The sequence below is a fragment of the Abramis brama genome (assembly GCF_963993115.1).
Source record: "Abramis brama genome assembly, chromosome: 6".
NCBI classification, from domain to species: domain Eukaryota; kingdom Metazoa; phylum Chordata; class Actinopteri; order Cypriniformes; family Leuciscidae; genus Abramis; species Abramis brama.
The window spans coordinates 15,767,709-15,792,330 of NC_139968.1; the positions used below are offsets into that span (position 1 = coordinate 15,767,709).

At 34.3% G+C, this 24,622-nt stretch overlaps 1 long non-coding RNA gene across 1 annotated transcript; it reads left to right on the forward strand.

The window, feature by feature from the left end:
- The first annotated feature begins 2,178 nt into the window (after positions 1-2,178).
- Positions 2,179-6,069, forward strand: LOC311085586. The gene is made up of 3 exons (XR_014606875.1): positions 2,179-2,411; positions 4,131-4,202; positions 5,622-6,069. It is a non-coding gene; the product is annotated as an uncharacterized lncRNA (long non-coding RNA).
- The last annotated feature ends 18,553 nt before the right edge of the window (positions 6,070-24,622 follow it).

Below are 24,622 nucleotides of genomic sequence, written 5' to 3' on the forward strand. Positions count from 1 at the left end.
AATCATATTTATCTTTGTAAAGCTAGTTGTTCTGATGGAAATTAGGCTTTTGTCTAATATTTGTATGGCTATAACTATCAAATATGTTAAGTTTCAAGACACATGCTCAATCATCATAAAACACTGTATTTCAAGCTTGATACCAGCAACATGTGGAATAAATTACCATCTTGTATGGTCTCCAGCCCGAACAAGGGTTGTAAATGGATGCTGGGTTTAATTATTTGTATAAACGTGTTCCTCTTCAAGTTGTGCCAATGTCAATTGATTTGATGCATATAACCGTGAATTCATGGGATCACTGACACCTCGTGCCCTTGCTGAGAATGTTTGCTGGACAGCCTGGTGGGTAAAACACAGTTATATTGGGCTCAGACATGGGTCAATGAGAGGCTTCAATGCTGATTTATGACAAATGCCAGTTATAATAACACAAGGAAAGTCTTCAATGCTGATTTATGACAAATGCCAGTTATAACAACACAGAAAGATCTTTCTCACCATACGCCAAAGGCTGCCACACAAATACCAAGCAATTATTGTGGGTTGTTCTCAGCGAACTCCCTGAAATTTTTCATTTTTTTCCCCCAGATAATTTAAAAAATCAGACTAATTGCATTCCAAACAGTGTGATGAGGCCAATACAGGTGTAAACTAAATAAAATATTGATAATGTAAGAGAAATTCAGTTTGAACCATGTTGTGAAAAAAAGTGATTATTTAGGCTAATATTTTTGTGACCAACTTAAACCCGTTGCGAAATCTGTGCAAAGTTCCCAATAGCATGGATTTCTATTCAAATGCCTATAGATTTCGCCAGTGAAAATTCGCAGAACAACGGTAAACAACCGCACATTAACAGGTGAGTGATGAATTCGGCGTTGTCTCATAAAATGCATAAATTGCTGAACTACTTGCGGTGTTCAATTTTTATTTACGTTATATCGCCAACTACTGACTTGGCATGGATAATACAGCATGATATTTTAATTACAATAAAAGCTAGATTTTCTGTAGAATTAATGTAGAACGGTTCCATTTTCTGTAACCATTTATTTGGGTTTAACACTAAAGCAAAGTGGCTGATAGTCTAAAAAAGGTTCTAAATAAAATGGTTCAGTATCCTGTTAATAATTTCCATATTAAGTCATAAGAACGCATAAATGCCACTACAAATAACTAATTTATTAATCACTTACAATGCATTTAGTGTCTGATATCTGTATCTTTACACATCAAAAATATATTTTTTTCATGTTCCAATGAACATGGATTTCATGTTTTCAAATTCCATGTTTCACAGCTGTAAATGGCATACAGTATTTCACTGAAAAACAAGCACAAACTGCATCTAAACTGGGAAGAGATGTACGGATCTCTTCTTTCGCCGCTGTTCTGTTTTGTTCTGCACACTGTGATATATCAGGGCAATTTTACATGGACCGTGTCACGCATTAAACAGACTAATAGGGGCTTTGTGACCCTGGTTAACCCTACATATTTAAAATTGCATAAAATCATAAATGCATATACAGACAAAAACACATAGACATGCAGCACAGAGCTGACAGAGTCATAGACATTATGAAAGTTGGCCTATATATTTAGTCAAAAACCCTAATAAAACCATTTGTAGATATTATGAAGCTAGAGCCATTTGTTTTCTTGAGAAAGTAATGATATGATATTGTTTTTCATTAATGTTGTGCATCCCAGCCTTATCTATACAGCATCAGAACATGTTCATTCATCTGCTTCAGAACCAGCATGACTTCATCAAGCAGAAATGTAAATCATACACAATTCTTCACAAAGATGCTTTTATTTTCTTTTGCCTTGCTTTTTTGTTAAATTACGCTATAATCAAACTTTAGTTCAAATTTTTTTATTAGATTAGACCTTTGGGGGACATTTTTAGGCAATATTTGTCCTTAAAAGTACAGCTCAGCATTACTTTAGTATTTCAGTTTTCATTTTAATATCAGTTACGTTTTTAGCATTTCATGTGATTTTGTCATTTATATATATATATATATATATATATATATATATATATATTTTAAATATTACTACTTTTTTAGTTCAGTTTTAGCTTTTAATTTATTTCCAGTTAGAAATGTTAGTGCTTTAGCTCAAACTTATTTCATTTTTATTTAAAGTTTTTTGTTTCTCCTTCAGGGGTCTTTGTATGTCCCACCTATAGACACAGACTCGTATATGGTGCTGGTGGGGCGTTTATGGCTGAACTGACCTTTATGCAGAATCTCAGCATGAGACGTGTGTTTCGGCTGGACCGATCTCACACCCTGTTGGGCCAGACTGAACCCGTCCTGCTATTTCTGCTCCAGGACTGCTTACAGTTTGGCAAGTGACCCGTCGCACAATGTGGGAACCGGTGGAGAGTTCATTCAGTAAGTGAGGCAGAGACAGAGCCAAATGACAGTGAATGGAAGCAGCACTCAGACATTGTAAACTACTCAAACAAAGACGTCAAACTCCAGCTTAGCAACAGCTTCAGTGACAATGTGCAGGATAAAGATGCCGTGCCGTGAATCATTTCCAAATGTGACGGGGCAAGCCTAATTAAGCTTGATTTGGTTACTTAAATAATTGTGTCCTTTTGTGAGATTTTCAGCTTTGAGAAAGAACACAACATGGCATTGTGTTCATTTGCATAGTCAAAGTCAAACTTTGATTCGCCAAAAATCACACACACACAAAAAAAAGTTATTTGGTCACTGCAAAACTCCTTTTTGACCAAAACTAGTTTTGGCAAGAGACACAACATTTTGTTTTCTGTTTTGTGTTTTTTCCTGTAGCCTCTTGACTGGTAACCCCGCCCACAGCCAAACCTCATTGGTCCAAAATCCCACTCCTCATGAATATTAAACAGACAGGAAAATACTGATCATGTAGTTAAGAAACAGAGCTCAACAGTAAAGATTTCATGTCTGTCATTTTTCATTTTAACTGGCGCCGCCACAAAAATGATCAAATTTTATGTTTCGCAATATAATTGTATAATTGCTAAAAATCTTTTTTTATATATTTTTCATTCAATGTTAATCAAGAGAATATTAGGTTAATATTATGTGTGTGTGTGTGTGTGTGTGTGTGTGTGTGTGTGTGTGTGTGTGTTATTCTGAACTTTTATATTTATTAATATATTTTGGTAATATAGGCTATATTATAAAAAAATGCAATACATCATAAATATATTAATTCATATATTGATAATATTTATAATACAATATTATATTTTATCATACTTTATATATTTTACTTTTATTAAATGTAACCATTTTTTCCCTCTGTAAATTTGGAGAATTCTTTTTTTTTTGTTACACACATTACAAAATAATGTAGGAAATATAAGTTTTGAAAGATTAAACATCAACATTTTCTACAAACCAACTTGGCATGATCAAACAATACATTAACTTCCCACCAAAACACTATGACTTCATAAATGTAATAAACCTACTTTTGTTAGAAAACAATGCAAAACTAAAACCCAACCCGTAAAGTTTCTACACATTCTGCATCTGTCATTTTTGCAAGAGAAAACTGTTTTGATTGGCTGTTATTTTTGTAGCGTCACACACACCGCATTATTGGCTTCTGAATGAAATTACTGCTTCTTGTGTTGCTCTTTCATAGTGTGTATATATAATCAATATCAGTACAATCTAGTGTTTGTTGCGTGGTTTGTTTGCAGTTTAGAGTAAAGCTGACCTGAATCCTCAGCACTGCCTGTGTGTGGCTTTGATTATTTGATTGTTTGTATGAAGTGAAGTGGACCGACTACTATCGGCACTTTGGTGATTGTGTTCGCTGAGCTGTGCCGTCTTTTACAAAAGATCAAAACAGAAGACCACCCAAAAACACACAGGGGTGCCATGCTGAATCAAGTGACGTGAGAAAGTGTGAATATAAATAGACATAAATATAAATCAGACATTAATACGTAGCATGTCTATGAATTGTAGGCGGTTATAAAATATGCTGTGCCGTCAGCATGAATCTTTAAAGAGTTCTGTGCTCTATATGTCTGACATATTTTAGGCTGAATTCTGTATCATAGATTCATCTCTGTCTGTTCTATATCTCCGTTTCACCCTGTTTTACAGATCCTGGATGGGGGAGCCTGACAGCCCACACAAACACCCCAGTCGGGACGTCCCGCCGGTTCATTAGTGATGGCAAGTCCTGTCTGAGGCTTTCTCTTGTGTAAACACAGATTCTGTCCATGTGATGAACTTCAGAGTAGAGCGAATGAATGAGAGAAGGGGAAGAGGGGATGTTGTGATAAGTATCTATTTCAGTAAGAGGACAACATCTGATCACACTGTTCCACCTCACTCACAATATTAACATTTATTAACATATTCATATTTTTCCCTCATATGCTGCTTGGTGAGGGAATTGTACAGAAACCTTGAAGGTCAAGGTCATTTTTTTTTTTATCTGCAGCACATTGTAATAAAATTGAGCAAAAAAGAATTTTAAATATATATAAATAAAAAAAAAATGCATATGAAAACAATTCACAGAAAATGTGAAATATATATATACATTTTTATATAATATATATTTTGATAACAATGTATATTATAAAATATATACAATATATAATAAACATAATGATAAATATATAGATAATATTTATAGTACAATATTTTCTTTAATCATAATATATAGGCTACTTTATTTTTTTAAAATATTTTGTGTGATACATTTTTATAACATTGTATATTATAAATAAATATGATACATTTATAGATAATGTTTAAAATTCTATATTTTCTTTAATTATATTTAATATATTATAAATATTTTGTGTAATAAATTTTTTGATAATATTATTCTAGTGTCTATTAATATATATATATACATTTTATAATACAATATTATATTTAATATACAATAGTATATTTAATTATACTATATATATTTTAGTTTTTTACTTATTTTTATAGAATACATAATTTCAAAATACTGTACATTATAAAATATTTGCAATATGTAATAACTATAATAAGAAATATATAGATAATATTTTATAATACAATACTATATTTACATATAATACTTAATACTTTATATATTTTAAATTTTTTTATTTAAAAATGTTTTTTATTTTAATTTTTAATTTTAATATTTTTTATTCAGTTTGTAACTGAATTCTATATAATATAATACTGTACAGTATATTATAAAATATATATAATAAATAATAAATATATACAGTAAATAATGTTTATAATACGGTGTTATTTTTAATTATAACATATACTTATATTTTATTATAATTATATAAAATTATAATTTTTTCTCCCTGCAAATAAAAAAATCACTTTTTTATTTATCCATTTATCGTTACACTGAGAAGCAATGTATAATATGCATTCAGTAAGACACTTAATAATAAATAATAAATAAACCCTGCAGTTGTCTGATGTGGAAGATTTCACACATCAAGATTTTCTCTAAACCAAATTTGACATTATCAGATCATCCATCAACTTTCCTCCAAAGCAGAAGATCTACTTCAACAGACCTGCCTAAATAACCATGACATCAATAAGATATGTTTTTTTTTTTTTTTTTAATCATTATAGCTTTTCTTGGATTCAAGGGCTTTCAGTGGAGAATGAGCCGCATCCACAGTGAAACACCACAAATGCTGCCAAACAAGATCTTCAGTGCAGCCACAGCGATCAGCTTTAGCCGGATCCTTCACTACAGGAAGTGTGGATTGGATCAAACTCATCCCTGGAGCAGAAAGCGTTTTGAACTGGACTACATGTCAACACGGCCTCTGAAAAACCGCCAGGCTGCGGCAGTAACTCAGTCTCATGTACATGAGAGACGGACGCGCGTGATGATTCATTACGGGAGTGTGAACGCAGACACTAGCCATGCCAGAACTGAGACATTCCTCTCTGTCTGTCGGCTGATAACAACCTCCAGCAGAATCCGTCAGGACAACGGTGGCAGACGATTCCCGTGCCAAACGCAGAACTGCCTCAATGTTTTATTGAAGAAATTAAATCTTTTACACCTGCCAAAAGCAAAAACAAGATTTTTATATTTTCTGGGAAAACTGCCTTTGCTAAATTTGCCGCTGTAAAACGACTGTGTTTGACAAGGTCCTGCTAAGATGTTCTGAGCGGTTATTAGACCATTGACAAGTGCAGAGATATAATATAATATAATACAATACACTTCCATTGAAAAGATTGAAGTTTTTAAATATTTTTTAAAGAAATTTTAAAGATATTAATACTTTTATTCAACAAGGATCCATTCAATTGATTAAAAGTGACCGTAAAGACATTTGTAATGTTACAAAAAATATATTTCAAATAAATGCTGTTCTTTTAAACGTTATATTCATAAGAGACTTCTTTCACAAACATTAAAAACAATAATATAATGATATATAATATAACATAACATAAAAAATAACATAATATATTATAATAATATACTTCCATTCAAAAGATTGGGGTTAGTAATGTTAGGAAACTAAAGAAATTTTAAAGAAATTAATACTTTTATACAGCAAAGACACGTTACATTGATCAAAAGTGACAGTTTTAAAAATGTATAAAATTACAAAAAAAATCTATTTCAAATAAATAACTTTATACTCCTTTAATAAACATTAAAACAGTATATAATATAATATACACTTACATTCAAAAGTTTGGGATTAGTAATTTTAAGGAAATGTAAAAAAAAAAAAAGAAAAATGAAATTAATACTTTCATTCAGCAAAGATACATTAAATTGACCAAAAGTGACAGTAAAGACATTTATAATGTTACAAAAATATATTTCAAATAAATGTTGTTCTTTGAAACATAATATAATATAATATAATATAATATAATATAATATAATATAATATAATTTTAATTTATAAATAATAAACATTTTAACGACTGAATGAATACATTTCCTTCTTAGCACCGCCAAGTGGAAACCATGAAGTGGATGCCAACACATCTGTGTTTGTAGATAAAGACACAGCATGCTAATGAATGTTGAAATATTAGGAGCACATCCAATACATCTGCAAGCCCTGAAAATTAGGTTCTAAGGGACCCGATGGAGAGCCGGGTGCTCGAAACCTTCTGAGAGTAAAACTCAAGATCAGTCAGATTCAAGCACTGTTTCCGGCACGGTAATAACCATCCATTATGAGCTCATTAATCTTCGAGTCTGACAGCGATTCTCTCTCACACTCCACGCTCTTATTGGTACAGCTTTATGGAAGAGATTTTATTCCTGCGGTTTTGCAGCAGGGCAGCAGCTCAGATCCATCAGGTGGGTCTGGCACTATAGGAACAATGTCAGAACAATGTGTTTCTGTAAAACGTCAGACTTCTGAGAGTGTGCATGATACTGCACAGCTAGCGCTCGAATCAGTGGATACTTCTAAACACATTCCAGCGGTGAAGTTTATGCAAAGGAGCCGGTTTGCTACATTACATATCCGATGCTATCAGCAGATCTCTCCTGAAGCGGGAACAGAATGAGACTTATGGAATGAAACTGCAGTTGACGTAATTGTAATTGTATTTGTACTGCAACAATGCAGACAAATGGGAAACAGAAAAATGAAAATAGGTCCAAAAAGCTACTTTTTTCAGTTACTAATGGGGTGAAGGGAAGGTTTGTGATTATATACAAGCACTTTTTGTAGTGGGAGTAATTTTCTCCTTTTTGCGATGAAAATTTGAGATGCTCAATGCTAAGGAATGTTTTATCATCTGCCAGATGATACTTAGAAACTAAATAGTACAAGCTGCATGGTTTACAGTATCATTCATGTAGCACAAATGGTTTGGGGAAAATTACATGCCAAAATTGGTTAAAATCCTTAACGCAACAGTACACGATGCTAGCCTTCAAAAACACTACTAATGAGGGGTGTAATACGCTGTATTTAATCATGAGTTTCATAGAAAACACTGTTTCGGACTAGCATACCTAAATGAATGAACTCACCTTGGAGACGCTCCAGAACAGATGTAGTCTTGGAGTCCGTCCATGTTTCGTCTCCTTTGAGAAAACGCAGAGCCGAATCGTTTGATTAGCACAAATCGGAGTGATTAATCATGACATATTTACGCTGCAGTTGTGGAAACAAAACCTTAAGCACAAAAAGATGCAGCTCTCATTTCTACATTTCTATCATAAAATATCTCACCACCTTTGAGAGAATTTCACGTTGGCTCTGAGTCAACGGAGATTTGATACAACTCACAATACAACTATAAAACTGGCAGAAATCTTTATTCTGAAGGCTTAATTTTAGCATTTTCAGCAAACCAGACGTTACAGGGCCGGTAAATCTCTTTAAACCCTTAAGTGGCTGTGATTAACCCACCGTTCAAACGTTCAACTCTTACATATATCAGATGCAACGTCTGATGGATGCACTTGTTCGCATTTATGGGAATGCTCATAAGATGGTGTTTTTCCATGGGCACGTACTCATCAAGAAATATATTCTTGCAAAACGCACTCTCGGTTTCTCTGGGAAAGCGGCTCAGACACTCTGGGGAGAGATGGATGTGAGGAGGCAGCAGGAGGCCCAAAAATAGGCTGACATCTCTCACATGGAGCACATAGGAAAAATGTGCCCTCGAAGAACAGTTTTCACTGGAGACAGAGGACCACAAACTGCCAGGACATCTCCAGAACACCATGAACTATGTATAGACTCCTTTAGAAGTTATATTTGCTTTCTGAGGTTAACTGCAAGTCCAAGAACAGCAGGGTTGAGGGATTAACATTGTACAGGTAACAGGTTCAAACTGCAGGTGATTTCACCAAGTACAACATGTTCCTGGATCAACATCTTTGTTGATCCTGGAACAACATTCCAATCAACCAATCAGATTTGAGGGACAAGTTTAGTTTATGCCAAGTTTAGGCTTACAACCAGGGTTAAGTGCTTCTACATCAGTAATTCACCAATCATTTCCCTTGATTTTAGGGATAAATTATGGATAAGATTAGGTTTAGGGGTAAGGATAGGGTTGGGATTAAATTTTCAGACGGGAATGTTGTTCCAGGATCAACAAAACATGTTGACCCAGGAACATGTCTTACTTGGAAAAATCACGGTGACCCAAACTGCAATCTTCTAAACTCAAGAAAAAAGTTAAGAATAGTTTGTATTCATAAGAATGTTTTTTTTCTTTTTTCTTGGGACTGTTCTCAAGAAGAAAAAAATAAAAATAATTATTAAAAACGTTATAATCATCGTAAAAAACTCTTTCAACAATAAATGTAGTCATCACTGCGTTGCAATCTGAAGGGAGCTTCCAAGGGATGAAGGGTGTAGGGGACGAAAAGTGTTACTTTGGAACGCACTTCTGCGTCAATTTGCCGAGCCAACAAAGGAGGTGCAAAGAATCATGGGAGCTAAATGTCCATCACTTTGAAATCCTTCATTCAAAAGGGCCCTTTGAAATGGCCAGTTTTGATCACTTCGGTTTGGAACGACCCTTCAATATGGTGGCCATGATTGACACAGAAGTGTTCTCGACACAGAAGTGCTCTTTGGAGGCGGATTTATCGCGTTTGGAACACATCCAGTGTTGCATTTGTTGTATTAATTTGTGGTCACATTTACCATTGTTCTGCAAATTTCAATAGGAATCCCGTCGATCAGGAATTTTGGCGTGAGAGCGAAAGATTTCCCCACACAGATTTCGCAATGTATTCAAGTTGGTCACGGAATTCGCCACGTTGACCATTCAGACGATGGAGCTTTTTTACCTACGAAATTGACCTGAAATTGAGCTAATGTGACATTACTATAGAAGCTTGTTTCAGCCACAGAATAAAAAATTAAAAAGGTAACTGCAACTTTTTATCTCACAATTCTGACTTTTTATCTCAAAATTGCGTGATATAAAGTCAGAATTGCGAGAGATAAAGTTGCAACTGCGTGTTATAAAGTCAGAATTGCATGATATAAAGTCGCAATTTTGTTATAAAGTCGCAATTTTGTTATAAAGTCAGAATTGTGTGATATAAAGTTGCAATTGTGTGTTATAAAGTCATAATTGTGTGTTATGAAGTCATAATTGTGTGATATAAAGTCGCAATTGCATGATATAAAGTCAGAATTGTGTGATATAAAGTCGCAACTGCGTGTTATAAAGTCAGAATTGCATGATATAAAGTCGCAATTTTGTTATAAAGTCAGAATTGTGTGATATAAAGTTGCAATTGTGTGTTATAAAGTCGGAATTGCGTGTTATAAAGTCAGAATTGTGTGTTATAAAGTCAGAATTGTGTGATATAAAGTTGCAATTGCATGTTATAAAGTCAGAATTGTGTGTTATAAAGTCAGAATTGCATGAGATAAAGTCGCAATTGCATGTTATAAAGTCAGAATTGTGTGATATAAAGTTGCAATTGCGTGTTATAAAGTCAGAATTGCATGATATAAAGTCGCAATTGCATGTTATAAAGTCATAAATGTGATAAATAAACTTGCAAAATGCATGTTTATATCTCGCAATTCTGACTTTATAACTCGCAACTGCAACTTTATATCACGCAATTGCGACTTTATATCATGCAATTGCGACATATCTCGTAATTCTGACTTCTGAATTCAGAATTGTGAGATGTTAACTTGCAACTGTGAGATAAAAAGTCATAATTTATCTTTTAAAATGTTTTATTCTGTGGTGGAAACAAGCCTCCATACTTCTCAGAACTCATTACAATCCTTTTATTCTTGAGAAACAAAAAGAGATGTTCTTCTTTTGAAAATATGCAAGAACTTTCTATTATGCAGTTCTAGCGCAATGTTAACTGTAGCAATAACACATATTCTTTAAGCCTTGTTAGCATAAAATGAGATGTGTTTGTGCTGAAAATAATGACTTAAAAATAAAAATGCTCGGAAATAATTACTTGCTTACTAAACCAGTGCATATATCGCCGCTCTTACACTCATATGCGGCAGGTGTAAGAGGCGTGAAACAGGTGTCACCGGTGACCGTGTCAAGCTAGACTAGCTCAAAACCAGCAGGTCTAAGCTGGTTTTGATCACAGGGTGGTCTGTGAAATATTTCCTCCATTTCAGGAGTTTCTCAAAATGCTGTTTTGCGCGGATGCTTCTCTTTTTTCATCAACTATTAGGTGGGCTTTCCTGAGGGAGACAGCAGGCAGGTTTCATCCACGCTGCCAACTTAAACACTGAAACTACATACAGTGTAGTTTACGCAACAGTGCACACAGTCATCCAAGCGTGGAGGACCGGAGAGGGGAACAGAGCCGAACTGTGTCCCAGGAGAGGGGGTTTAGTGTGATACCACTGCTGCCAGCTGCAGCTCGCAGAAAACCTCTGCCCGTCCACTGTGGAGAACTTCTCACGTCTCCGCTGTCAACATTTAATCCCTTTGTACAGGTTTGTCGGATCCTGCTGTTTTAACTGGCATCACTCAGAGACGGACCAAAAACACTGTTCAGACACGTATGTCAACTGGGACGCACAGCATAAGAAATGCAGCATGATTAGACTCTCATATGTGTGACTTACTGTAAATGAGAGTCGGATGGTGAGCTGAATGTCAGGCGGTGAATGTTTACTTTTCCAATGCGTCGTGAGCAGGAAGAACCGCATGTGCTCAAACAAGCAAGAGTGTATTCGTGATGATGGTCAGTTGGTTGTGAGCGATACCTACAAAGTCCTCTGAGAGGTTCAGCTGGAGAACAGTGTTTCAGCGAACTCATGAAAGATACTTATAAAAACAAATATTCCAGGGTGGTTTATTTTCTGGTTTGGTGTTGACGGATCAGCACAGTCCTGCTGCTTAGCGTTAAAACTTCTGATCAATGTTTAATCTATTCAAATATACATCAAAAAAGCAAGTTATGCATGCAATGACTTGAATGCACTTCTGTTATGAATGATACGTATGAATTACATTAATTTTTTATTTTTGTGGGGCATAATGGCAAAAATGTCAGGGTGATACAACTGCCCTGATAACAATGAAGAAAAATAACTCATAAAAGAATGAAATTCTAATTAAAAATATTGACCTATAATTTCTTTCAAAACATATTATAATTATTTTTAAAACTTGTCTGACAAATCAAAGGCATGTGGTGCAACCAAAACATGCAGGTTAAAAAAGGGTCACAAATTCTCCTAAAATATCAGATAAGTTGTCCTTTTCATGACGAGACAAGATTAGGTCTTGAAGATTATGTCATATGGTACAACCATATATATATATATATATATATACACAAACTTTTATGTTAGATGTGATTATTTTTAGATGCGCAATTAATCGATTGACACTAATAATTTATCATATTTGTAAAAATAATAATTACAATGTGTTTAATCATGTTTTCAAGGTGTAAGGAAGATATGTTGTTACTTTTTCATGATGGTTAGGCCACATTACATTTTTAGACCCATTAAATCATTTTTGGAAAAAGAGAAAATCACTAAAAACTTGCCCCCATTGTCATAGACATGCAATTGTCACTGAAGAATTTAGAGTTCAGTTCGCCACACCCCAATTGGTCGATGTTCTCACAAAGAGAAAAGTCAAGAGGTTGAATGAGCACTGAACTTGAGTCAGAGCCATGAATCCTTGTGTCTGTGAGCCAGACCCTTGACAATCATTCCTGGATAGCTCTCAAATCTGTCAGATGATCTAACTGACAAAAACCATACAGAGAGAAATCCACAATAAGACAGTTATTCCCAAGACTTCTGTGAAAATATTCAAAGCTCAAAGGCGTAAATGCGAACAGACTGTAAGAGTTTTGTAGGCTTCTGGTTTCCAATTTAATCAACTTCTGAAGGAGTGTTTTCCTGATCGAACACATATGTCTACCAGTACCTCAAAGTACATGTTATTTTACTAATCTGCAACACTGAAGATGTCTACTGAAAAATGACATCAAGTTATTCTGGGGAAGATCATCTATAGGTGTTTCCTGAGTCCTGTTTACATTTCACAGAACATCTTTTGGCATAAACAGCAACTCTCCAGACTATATAGAGGAAACCACTAGAGATACTGTCAGTATGCATTGTCTTTGATGGACAATAAGGAAGCTGTGTCTGTGTGTGTGTGCGTGCGTGTGTGTGTGTTGGGTTACGACATGATATACTGTCAAAACTAGCCACAAATCACATATTGATATGTCAAACTGTACTAAAATATGATTTAGACCAGGAGTTTTCAAACTTGATGCCAAGGACACAGTATATTATATAAAGAACTTTATACTGCATTGAGAAAAAGCATGATAATATGAGAAATGAAATAACTAGCTTGTGTGCTAAAAACCACAATTAAATTCAGAACACTTTAGTAACCGCATAGAAATATCCTGGTGGCTACCTAGAAAACACAAACATGCTAAAATCGGATAAGCACAATTTAGCAACCACCCAGAGCACCCTTGCAACCAAACATGTGAAAAATCACTCAGACCACCTGAGCAACCACTTAACAATGCCTTGGCAACCATCCAGCACACCTTAGCAACTACCCAGAGCACCCTAATAACCAAATGTTTCAAACCATCCTAAACACTTCAGCAACTGCATACCAACCACTCAAAACATCCTAGCAACTACACAGCAACATGATGAAAATTCAGGTAGCAACACCCTGGCAACCATCCAGCACACCTTAGCAAAAATCACTCAGCTGGCAAAAAAAAATATTAAAAATGCATTTTTTGGGTGTGTAGTTTCAGTTTATAAAACTTGAAAAACAAAAGTAGGAATCTGCACACCAAACAAAAATCACTCACATTAGCAACTGCATAGCAACATCCTGGCAACCACCTAGCAACATGCTAAAATAGACTTAGAAAACCTTAGCAACCACCTAGAACACCCACAATGTGCTTAAAAAAAACACTCAACACATCTTACCAATCACATTGCAACCACTCGGAGAAACCTTGCAACCAAACATGTAAAACCATTAGCAACCACATAGTAACATCCTGCAAACTACCCAGCACACCTAAACTGCATAAACATAACAGCCAGGTAACCACCTCCTAAATTCTGACAGACAGTTTTGCACTGGCAAACATGTCTTGCATTTCAGAGAATGTAAATATTAGCGCTGGATAAAAAAAAATATATATATATTGATTGTCGATTTTAATCGATTCTCGTTTTTATTAAACAATGATTCTTAATTCCCAAGAATTATCTTTCTATGCTGTTTTCAGTTGATTAATGAACAGAACAGAACAGAACAGAACGACCCTCCAAATAAATCCCAAAAGCCTAAGTTTTCTGCTTCCTTACATTTGATATGAAAGGTCATAGATTTCTAGTTCAGTTTTATTACGAAATTCAAACAATAAATAGCCTACCGTTTTGGCGCTCTTTAATGTGTCTTGACAGATCTGTTCCCGCCTCAGTTCAAGCAGCGGCGGCGCGAAGCGCTCGTGACCTGATCATATCTTCCTCTTTCCTATCTTTACAGCACGAAATGAAAACGAATGGATATCAGAAGGTATGTTAAAATATGCAGTATAACTTACCAAAATTGGTATCATGTCTGATGTAATCACTCAATCTGTGTTTCATTAGTGAAAAGGCCTCAATAAACAGCTTGTAAACAATGTCCTCACGTCGCCTTTACCTCAGGAAAGCCATTCAGTGACTTGTTAGTCAGGTAAAAAAATGGATTTTGCTAAATATATGATCCATATTACATATTCATTATATATATATATATATATATATATATATATATATATATATATATATATATATTTTTTTTTTTTTTTTACAGTTCTAAGGTATTTAATGTTTGAATAAATCCGTTTTTATGACACCATTTGAATGTTTAACATAATTATAAAGTTAGTATTATAACTTTATTACTCTATGTAATTTAAGTGTTTGTAGACAAACCAGTTAATATTAATATTATAGTAATTTAACTGGCTCCCTGTAGCCTAACTTAGTTTACAGCATTAGTTGAGTTTTTTCCTTAAGAAAATTTGCCAAAGATAATCGATATCAAATCAAAATCAAATCGAATCATGAAATTTGTCAATATCCAGTCCTAGTAAATATAGCCTAGTTTAAAAATAATTGTTCAGAGCAATCATTATGTAATTGCATCAGCTGCATGAATTCCCCTCAGTTGATATGTTTACGTGTTAGCAAGAGCGTTAACAGTCAGCAGAGCAATGCCTTCAGAGATGTACAGATGTGGTGGACAGAAGCCGTATTGTGTGTGCTGCGTATGCAGTTGTGTAAAACAGATCGTTGCCTGCTCACCCTCATCTCATACCACCCAGATCACTGCATACGAACACGCCTGAGTGACCGCCAGCACTCCCATAATCCTCTCTGTTCCTTGATACTGAACAGAGAACAAGAAAGCACATTTTGCGGCAGTTACCTCAAATTTACCATGGTAACAGTTACACTTCAAAGGTCCTTAGCAGTTTTCCTCCAGGTAGGTTTGCCAGAGCTACTGTAGAGTTCGCACACAGAATTTCCACCATCTCTTTCTCAGTGCTAAGAGGCTAGCCAACATCAACAAACCTTTATCCCATAATTAAACATAAGAGTAAGTTGGAAAACATCAATTCATTTGTTTCAGCTGCTTATACACCCACAATTCCATTGGGTTCACCCCACCCTGAAAAAAAGAAAGGTTAGCAAGATTTTAAAAGCACAATTAGACATCTGCTTTGACGCTAATTGCTAGCGAAGCTGGAACATGTCGACATGCTAGTGCACTACATGACGTACTGGGAGATATCTGCTCTATGAGAGCTAACTGGAGGCCAAAATCACTCCAGAGTTGATTTGCAAATCCCAAATAAACTGAATCATCAAGGCCCGAGTGGGCGGCATTGACAACTATTTCACTAAGATATATAGCTTTGTTGAGAAGAGGAAACGAGTGGGGCCATAAAGCAGCTCCTAATGCAGTCTGGGAGTATTAGCTTTAAACATCGGTTCTATTTTCCTCATTAAACACCATGATGTGATGTCAGAGTAATCGAAAGCATCTGAACTCTCTGCTGCGTTCACACTTGGGAAACCTACTTGAACTTACAACCCTCAGAGCCAAACAGCAAAAGGAGACACTCCACCGAAAGGGTTTAACGTCAATATCAGGTGTAGATCTTCAGCAGCTATTATAATCAGAGACTGATCGATCGTAATTGTGTAAAGCGATTTGAGAAATCAGACAAACAGTGAATGCTTGAAGGCCAAGAAATCACAATTCTGAATCCAGGTCTTATGATGTGAAAGTACTTTAAAAGATGAATCAACGCCAAAGATTAATTGGATGATAAATACGGCTCCAAGCTAAATCAACGCAATCAATCTTTTGAAGGTTAGATGCTTAGGTTAGACATTTGAAGTTTATTCATTTAAGTATACTTTCATTTAAATTAAATAAAAAGTACATTTAATATATTCAATAACAATGGAAGATGCACCTAATTAACTCACAATGCTCAGACATAAAATTGCAAAACAAATCAAAATGATCTGTATGCATGTGCAACAATAAATAAAATAAAGCTATACTTAACTCAAATGCGATCCAATATAAAATGAACATGCATTAAAAAAATACAATTTAAAACTATTTAACTCAAATACATAAAATGTATGCATTAAAATAAAATAAAATATATTTGGATAAAAGCACCAACTAAATGCATTAATGTCAATATAAAAAAAATAAAAATATATTTTTGGCTTTTTGACAAATTGCTTTTGTTCCTCTTTTGTAAGTCGCTTTGAATCAAAGCATCTGCTGAATGCATAAATGTACAAATAAACAAACAAATGTAAATTTACAGAAATGAAATAAACTAAAATAAATTAAAATATAGTTGGCTATTTGACAAAATATTGGATCAAAGCATCAGCTGAATGCATAAATTAACAAATAAATAAAAAAATTAAATATTTTTTTTAAATAAAATAAAATAATTAAATTTAATGAAATAAATAGATGTACAAATTAATAAATAAAAATAAAAAAACGAAAAAACAAAATAAAGCTACACCTAACTTAAATGCTTAGATATAAAAAGAACATTAATAATAAAAAAAATATATAAGATGAACAAGCTACAACTAATTAACTCAAATATACAAAATAAAGTAAAAAGGAATGGATGCCACACCTAATTCACACATAATGCACACACCTGCACACAAAAAGAAAAAAGGTCACTGCAGTGTGTCAGAGATGAGAGGATGCGTGTGCGTGTGTGTGTGTGTGTGTGTGTGTGTGTGTGTGTGTGTGTGTGTGTGTGTGTGTGTGTCTGAAAACGTAAAATATGAGGGTCAGAAATGTAATGAGTGGTCATTAATTTTTATAGCCCGAGATCATGTGGCAGGTCCTGGAGGCAGACGGAGATCAGGAGTGGTGACCTCTTGAGTTGAATCTGCAGCGGTGACCTTCAGAGTGTCTGGACAGAAGAGGTCAGAGACGGACCATAAAAAAAACATTAGCTGCCAATACTGCTTTCTCCAGTAATTCAATACACTTGGGTGGATAAATTGTGTAACTTGAATTTCAACACCTTTTAAAAGAATTTGGGAGTAAAGTCACATGTATTAAACTGCAGGTTTGGGACGAATGGAGCGTGAAATTAAATTTCTCCTCTGCGAGCTCTTGCATTTAAAAATGTTATGCATCTATCCTCTTGATAAAACTTGTAACAAACCAGGAATTCAGAACCTTGTTTTCTTTCATAACTCACCAACTGCGACTTTAATTTCACGGTTTATTGTTTCTAAAGTGCTCGAAAAAAGTGCTTTAGTTATAATTTAAGAGGGAAATGATGACATCTGCCAACTAAAACTTTAAGCTAATTAATTTTCCCTTTTTTATGACAGATCTCGAGCCGGAGCTGGACACGAAACACATTTTCTGCTTGCTTAAAGGTGCTAATGAGAGGGAAATGACCGCGGGCCATGAGATTCAGGTCAGTTCAGTGAAAGACTCTTTTCAAATAAACCACTTCCCTCTTATCGCACCATCTAACAAACCACTTCGCAGTGAGTGAGGGGATAAAACGTGTAATTTTACACAGCGTACGACCTGACTGTCAGTTAACAGCTGAAAGTGCACGGCTATCAGTAAACCTGCCTTCCGTACAGTCGTGGTCTCTTACTGTATGTCGACGGCCAAAAGAAATAAACAAAGCCGAGGCGGCAGATTGTGTGAAAGCCACTCACCACCAGTCAGAGAAAACACACATCACTCAGTCAGCTCACAAAACCACAACACAATCTCAGCCACATGAATGAGTGACGAGGAGACGAGCGTCAAACTCTCACCCACACTGATCAAATAGAGGCGCTTGCTATAAATAGATGCGAGAAAGAGATATGAGGTTCAAATAAAATATGCTGTGAACGCACAACGTGTGAGATTTTTCTCATCGGCTGTTTTTTCTTTCTCAGTGCTTGTAAAGATTTGGATTTTTGCTTTGTTAAAATAACTATGTCAATACAATATTATGGCTTAAATAATATTTTCTAAAATATTAGGGTTATCAAAAGATTACAATAATTTAAAACAATATGGTTGTTTTTGTTTTTATTATAATAAAAGCTTGACACTCCATTAGTTTTTAAGAAAAGAAAACCCAAGTAAAATAAAAGTGAACATTTTGTAAACCTGTTTGACTGATCGGTCTCATTTTTAATCCACAATATTGTTGGTAAATTAAAATTAGACAAATTAAATTCATCAAGACACTAATTTTATTCAACCCGATAAGAAAAGAAGATGCATCTAGTTAACTCACAATGCCCAACCAAAAAAAAAAAAAAAAAAAAAAAAAAAAACGCATACACGTGCATAAAAACAAAAAGCAAAGCAAAGAAAAAATAAAGCAAAACCAGATGAAAACGGAAGCTACACAACTTAAACCCTCAGACATAAACATATGCATTAAATAGACACCGAATTAACTCAAATATTTAGACAAAAAAACACCAAAACAAAAACAAAAACCTGAAAAGATAAGCTACAACTAACTCAAATTCTCAAACATTAAAATGCCAAACAAAACATACATGAAAACAAAAGCTACACCTAATTAACTCAGATCTTCAGACATAAAAACAGCAAACAAAACAAAACAAAAAACAAAACCTGAAAAGAGAAGCTACAATGAACTCAATTTTGCAAACATTAAAATGCCAAACAAAATAAAACTAAAAACAAAAGCTACACCTAATTAACCGAGATCTTCAGACATAAAAACACAAAACAAAAAAAACCCTGAAAAGATAAGCTAAAACTAACTAAAATTCTCAAACATTAAAACGCCAAACAAAACAAAACTAAAAACAAAAGCTACACCTGTCACGGTCACTAGTTGCAGCACAAAGGAAAGTTGGCAGGACAAAAACAAACTCAAATCTTGACAAAACACTGAAAAGACTCTGAAACAAAACAACCAACATGGCACGGATGAGAACAGACCAAGAATTGAAGAAAACGCAGGACTAAATAAAACAAAATGATCTAATGAGATAATTAACAAGACACCTGAACAGAAACTCAAATCAAATCAGCAACCATAGTAACAAACAGGTATGGAATGGAAGAGAACTGAACAAACTGTACATACAAACTGACAGCAAAAACTAGAACTGAAATACAAACATGAATCAAAACACACTAAACAAGTGACAACAAATTGAAAACAAAAGCTATACCTAATTAACTTATATTAAAACCATACAAAAACCAACAAAAAACTGAAAACAGAAGCTACACCTAATTAATTCAAATCCTTTTAAAAAATGCCAAACAAAATAAAACAAAGCAAAACAAAAACATTTCAATTAAATTGAATTTGAATTTAAAAATGGCCATTAAGGACGGTGCTAATTGGTATCCAGTAGCACATCTGATGTTGATGAAGTACTTGAATCTTACTGATGGACCTGGTGTGGTACATATGACAAAAGCAGTTGGAAATGCTGCTGTAGAGCGTGTGATGAAGTCCTGACGCGCGAGTGGACTCTGTCAGGTCAAGGACTGTGGCTCTAGACACTGGACAGCGTTTCTGTCTGCAACAGTAAACACAGAGCGAGAACTAATTGCCTGTTTTGGCAGTTTTTCCAATGGAATTGTTAACAGGTTTGTCATAAAATAACATTTTGTAATTTGTCATTTTTGTTATTGTGACTATAAATACTGCAACATATATACATTTGTAAATGTTTGTCTTGAAAGAATATCAAAATAGCTCACAAACGTTTGCTTCGGTTACAGCAGCTGAGAAAATGTCTATAAAACATTTGAAGTTTGTTTATTTTACAACATTTAAAACATTTGACCATTATTCTTTCATACATTTTCCAGGTCAATCATTTCAGTTCAGGGTTGAAAAACCAATGACATGGGAAAAACTTGTAAGAGAGCATGTGAAAACTATAATATTTACCAATACTTATTTCAGGAAGAAATGATTTAATATATTGAAGAAGAGGAACACCACAGATAAATGTGCAATATGTTTGTAGAATCCCAAAAAAAATAGTTTTAAAAGTTCTCATGACTTGAGATCTAAGATTTAATTTAAGGTTTTATTTTATTTAAGAAACAACTGAAATAATAAATAAATAATTTGTGATTTTAATAAACAACAGCATTTAAAAAAAACCAAGTGCATTAATGTTTCAAACAGTTCAAAAGTTCTTTCTGATTATTAAAGAACCTTTAAAAAAAATTAAAAAAAATAATATATATATATATATATATATATATATATATAAATGTAAGGATTTATAAATTAAATAACTAAACAGTAATTAAATAACATGTTTTTTGGGGGGGTCTTTTGGCCAAGTTATGAATACATATATTTTTAAATTGATATTAATATCAGATTATAAAAGATTTTTACATTTTAGTAAATTATCAACACATCTTCATTAATATTTTAAGAGGAGTACAGAAAATACATAAGTTCTACTCAAATTGTTAAATAACGACAACACAATATGATTTACTTAACGTTTCTTATCCTAGACGTGCTATAGATCTCTTATGAAAACTTTTGAATTTTTCTCAGGCCAAAACTTGACACCCATCAGAGTATCCGTCATAATTAACAGAAATGCATCTCTATAAAGGAGGACAGTTTCTCTCTACAGCCCGATGATCACACACAGGTTTTGAAGGTCCGTCTTGATGTTTCTGGCTGAACTCCAGACCTGCAGCTTTTCATCCTGTTTGTGACGCATGGCACTTACTTGAAGATAAACACCTTTAACTAATGGCTATCAGGATTTTCTCTTTAACCACAAGACAAATACTTCCTTCCCACACAGAGGAGGACTCATCAGCTTCATTAGTCATTTGAAGTAAGTGTATATTAACAGATGTGTGAAGTTTGCCCGCCTGTAAATCACACAAGCGAACGCCTCCGAGCTCTAAATCGTGAAGCGGGTGACAGACATTCAGGAACAAACTCACTCAGTATCACATAAGCAAGATGTCAGACACTGAGAGCCTCCGTACAGGAATTATTATGTGAGCTGAAGAAATGAGCAGAGGAGGGCAGCGTGTGTGAGCGTTTGAAGCTGGCGGTTTGCAGCTCCATCAAACACCGCCTTTACATTAACATACTAATACTATTGCTGAAGTGTGTAGTATACGTGTTTTTTGCTCACCAGCCACTGTGGCTAGTGGTTTTCCTAAGTTACTAGCCACACAGCATTTTCACTGGCCACAATTTTGACATCAATACCATGGAAAAAAAATTGCTATATAGATAGTTTTAATATTATCTCATAATTTGACTGCAGGTTTATTACGCTGCTGTCACTTTAAGACCTGACGCACAGATCCATTATACTGTTACACATGCATTTTCTTTCTCAACTGTTTACTTTCACTTAAAACATAACTACTCGCCAAGAATATAACATTATTTTATGTGTATTTGACTGTTTACAAGCAATAAGCAGTGAAAAAGATCTCATTTTAGTGCTGAGAGGCGGCTTTAAGTGCGCGCAGTTTGAGTGTAAGGCGAAAATCTGTGGGAATGATTAAGATTATGAGCAATACGTGCAATCCCATGGCGAAATTCAAGCCCTGTAACAGCAACAATATTCATCCGGAGCAAATGAAACGAGTGAGTGAATGGAGGCGGGTTTGCGTGTAACTCACTGTCGGAGAGAAAGCACAGCCGGTATCGTGTATCTATTTGATATGTATCGAAAAATCGATATTTTTGACAACCCACATTGCACTTTTGACAACACTACATTGCACTTGTGCAGTATACAACAGAGCAAACCACGAGGAATACTGTCTCCCACAATGCAATGCGCTACAGTAGTAGAGGCCCCTGTTATCATGATTATCACTTATTTAATCACAAAAGTTTTATGCAAATTTATATGAATGCAAAATAACATTTTATTTCCAAATGTAAATGGAACCCAACCTGATCTCATGAGAAAACATAGCTATTGTTGCCCATTTTCATCTGAATTCGTATGATGTAATTTGTACCGAAAATGTAAGATTTTTTGAAAAAAACCGCGACGGCGTAAGCAAATCGAGGAAAACGTACAGTATGAATGAGATTGCACAAAATCAATCGAATTAGCCACAAATGCGCTAAAATTGCAAATTGCCATGAGTGTGTTGAGACCAAACATGCCTAAATTAAAGGCAATGGAACAAAGTAATGTGACATTAACATACTACTCATACTATTTCTGCAGTATATAGTGTACACAGAATGCAAATTCTTTAGAATAAACAGATAAACTAACATTTTCAAAACATGCAGTCTTCACAATAAAACAGATACAAAGCTGTCTCCTATAATGCAATGTGCCACAGTAATAGAGACCACGATTAGCACTTTTTTCAGTCATTATTTAAGCACAAAAGTTTTACGCAAATTTGTATTAAATGCCAAATTACTACATTTAATTAGCATGTATATGGAATCCAACCTAATCTCATGAGAAAACTATTACAAGTTGGCAATTTCATATAAAAAAAAGCATGAAGGTCCAGCCCTAAACCTAACCCCGAAAATATAAAAAGAGAATTAAATTAAAATAGTTACGAATTGCCATGAGAGTGTGTTGTAACAAAACATTCGAAATTAAACGCAACATCATAAAGTGATTACTAGTATAATTCTATGTGAAAAATGTTTCACATTCTGAGTACTTGGCCAACAATGCACTTGGTTGAATGATTCCCTGTGGATCATAAACAACTTCTTACTAGTTTGAAAATGCGTAATATTGTTTTAGATTAAATCAACTATTAAATTAGATTTGGATTTCAATCAATCAATCGGTCTTATTGTTGCAGCTGTCAGCACGTGTGTAAAACCAAATTAAGAATACAAACAATAAAAACCAAAACAGACCCACTAAATTATATATTAATTGAATACATGACCTGTACTTTCACTAGAAACCCCTCACCGTCTCTACGGCAAACCTCTTGTGATAAGAGGTGATGACATCATCATGTCTGGAGTATTCCAGAACTTTAAATCGCACTGTGAGTTTTAATGGAAGGGTCATTAGATCTGATTGACGGCCCAAGGGATCTCCCTCCATTTAGTTACAGCAGTAGACTGATCCCTCAAGTAGGAAACATCACGTAAAAAGTCTCCGCTGGGTGGCAGACCAATCAAAAGCCTCAAGCTAGCTCTCCATCCAGCCATAGAAGTGGAAATTAGACGATAAAAAAAACAAAAAAACATTCCCATTTAAACCTAAAATGTTTAATTTGAATGACAGGAGAATGATGATCCATCACTAATAAGGATCAAATGTTCAAATTGTTAAAATGTTGCCGTTACACATGAACTGGCCAATAAAGTTCTTATAAGACACCAAAAACTTTAGTTTTCTATTTTAATATCATTTTTAAATGTAATTGATTCCTTTGATCAAAGCTGAATTTTCAGCATCATTACTCCAGTCTTCAGTGTCACATGATCCTTCAGAAATCATTCTAATATGATGATTTATTATCAATGTTGGAAACAGTTGTGCTACTTTAATAGATTTTTTTATTACCTACGATACTTTTTTTTCAGGATTCAAATAAAAAGTTAAAAATAGAACAGCATTTATTTAAAATAGAATTAAACGTTTGGGGTCAGTCATTTTTTATACTTTTATTGAGCAAGGATGTGTTAAATTGATTTTAAAAAAAGTAAAAGATTTCTATTTTGAATAAATATACAGTATACACGTACACTTTATATTTACAAAATGTTATATTAATCGTGATTAATCGGTTTGACAGCACTAGTTTCAACACTTTAGTTTCAACTTAAGTAAATCTCTGAAGCTGGATGCAAATCCCTTAAATTAAGAAAACATTCAGTGATAATACCTTTACAATTTTCCCTAAGGGATTTTCTTAACTTTTTTTATGCAAATGGGAACTGAAACTCTAAACCTACAGGATGAGATTTCCAGAACTCTGACTGAGCTCATTATACAATGCCTAATCTACACTTTGATGCATTAACTGACAGTTGATGTCATTGGTGTTACCTACTTTTGTAACATCAGTGA